Source organism: Montipora foliosa, chromosome 10, assembly GCF_036669935.1.
Source record: "Montipora foliosa isolate CH-2021 chromosome 10, ASM3666993v2, whole genome shotgun sequence".
Lineage (NCBI taxonomy): Eukaryota > Metazoa > Cnidaria > Anthozoa > Scleractinia > Acroporidae > Montipora > Montipora foliosa.
This window is the reverse complement of record NC_090878.1, coordinates 37,033,717-37,035,898: the sequence shown is the minus strand read 5'-3', so window position 1 is coordinate 37,035,898 and position 2,182 is coordinate 37,033,717. Positions and strand designations below refer to the sequence as shown.

Below are 2,182 nucleotides of genomic sequence, written 5' to 3'. Positions count from 1 at the left end.
TTTTCCCGATTCACGGTTTTTTTGGCATCAACTCACGGATTACGCGAAACCCCTTCCAGACCTTGTTGACTGTAAATCAGTCAACATTATGAAACACAGTTTCACAAAATTTATCAAAATTTGCACATGAATGGTTCAAGTACATGTATAAGGGATTCAGGCGTTATTTTTATTGACATATGCAGCATGAGAGTTACTACTTACTTGAAACTTTCACAAATGATTGCGGAACTTGAACTTCCCTGCCAGCAGAGGTGTCTTCTTGTTGTGTCCACTGCGCTGATGAGTACAGGAAAGAGACCTCTGCCGCAGGTTGAAACTCACTGTGTTGCGCCGCGGTTATCCTCACGTTAAACTTTGTCTTGTGCGGGCTCACTTAACAACAGCGGAATTACTGAAGGAATGCGTGGGTCACAGTGGGCTCAAGTCACAGTCAGCAAACATATCATGGGGCATGCATTTTGAACAATGCCATCTAAGGTCGTGGACGATGGTTGGATGAAAGTGAGTTTCGACCCATGGCATGCAGAGGTCTCTTTCCCATACTCGTCAGCCCAGTGAATGCAAAGGAAAAGAGGCATCTGCTAGCACGGAACAACTGAACCTTGCATGATTTTGCTTTTGCTCATAGTTTGTGGACTATGTTGTCTTTGGCAAGGGTTTATCCTTCAGTGAAATTTTTAAGACACTGTGATTTTGACACTTTGATTGCAATCCCAATCCACTGATTTTTATACACAAAATCTGCATAAAACATACATGTAACCTCTGGCTGTTATGAAACTATTTTTGCTGTCTTTGCAGGATGAAGGGCAATTGAAAGTATGACACTGAGGTAAGGTAATTGTTTTTGCAAACGTTGGCCGTGGGGCTCTTATATTTCAACAGAACTTACTATTGGACCCGTAGCCCACAAGGGCTACGGGTCAATAGCCCATGAGGCGAAGCCGAATGGGCTATTGACCCATGGCCCTTGAGGGCGAAGGGTCTAATTGTTTTAGTATCACCCAACTAGTCGGACAGAAAAGGCAATAATAAAGTTAGCAAATGCAAGTTAAAGAAATATTTATTTGAGAACAAAACGAAAGAAAGCATAACGCTTTTGAAGTCTTTTCGCTACTTGAGGACTGTCAATAATAGTTCTCTAGTAGCATAGCCAATCAAAATGCAGGAATTGCATTAGACCACTAGTTGGGTCCTGTCTGACCTTGTAGCTCAGTCGGTAGAGCAGCGGTGATCTAACCCGAAGGTCGTGGGTTCAATTCCCACCCTGGTCAGACATTTTCTCTGTCCTTGTGTGGGCCCCCGGGTGTGGGCCCAATTCCATTGGTAGGGCTAACGCTCACGTGGTTTGTATGGGTAGAAAATAGCACTTCACATTATCTTCCAACAGTTAATTTGGAAGGTAATGACGTTGACAACAGCGTAAACAGAGCAGTTAAAGACACCTTGTCCGGTGTGGATAATTGACATTTTTGGTGTGATGGTTCCTGATTTTCATTCTGCCTACTAAACCATCTGTCAAGACATTGACAAGTACCAGATTATCTTTTTTTTTTTTTGAGCTCACCTGAGCCGGAATGTTTCTTTTGCCTGTTGTTTACAGTTTAATGCCAAGCCTTTGTTACCTTGATTGTTTTACACATAGATGATCTCAACCATGATGCAAAATCTTTCAGAATGTGGGCACGTTATTGTCTTTCAGTCTTTCTTTTCATGTTGCTATTGTGATGGTTTCATCATCATCATCTCTTTCTTTACGGTCGGAGTTTAGAGTAGCTACATGTCATATTTCCGAAATTTTACTCTACCAGCCATGATATTCTTCAAAGGACAGACCACAACGCCGGTAACTCCATGCCCTACTCTTTGCGAATAGTGTGTGGATTCTTTTTTGTCCCAGAGGGTTGTGAAGAAGAGTTCTGAGACAGGGCCTACGGTTTGTCGTCCTAGAAAGTATAACCATTTGCAGATGTCATTACGACGGTAGCGCTTTCTCCTCAGTTACTCTAATAACCGAGTGTTGGTCTGGCGGTGGTTCGAGCCTTCACGCGTGGAAGTCCGATACTCAACGAACTGAGCCATTAGACTTAACTATTAGAGTGTAGTGTGAGCGTTAGCCCTACTCATGGAAATGGGCCCACATAAGGACAGAGAAAAACTCTGGCCAGGGTGGGAATTG

General features: G+C 43.1%; 1 long non-coding RNA gene across 2 annotated transcripts in view; it reads left to right on the top strand.

The window, feature by feature from the left end:
- The first annotated feature begins 344 nt into the window (after positions 1 to 344).
- LOC137973865 (uncharacterized) overlaps positions 345 to 2,182 on the top strand; it is an 11,840-nt gene continuing 10,002 nt past the window's right edge. The window contains exon 1 of one of the 2 annotated variants that reach the window (XR_011117334.1): positions 345 to 835. This is a non-coding gene — a long non-coding RNA (uncharacterized lncRNA). The remainder of the gene's footprint in view (positions 836 to 2,182) is intronic. The other variant, XR_011117333.1, reaches the window with a different exon arrangement.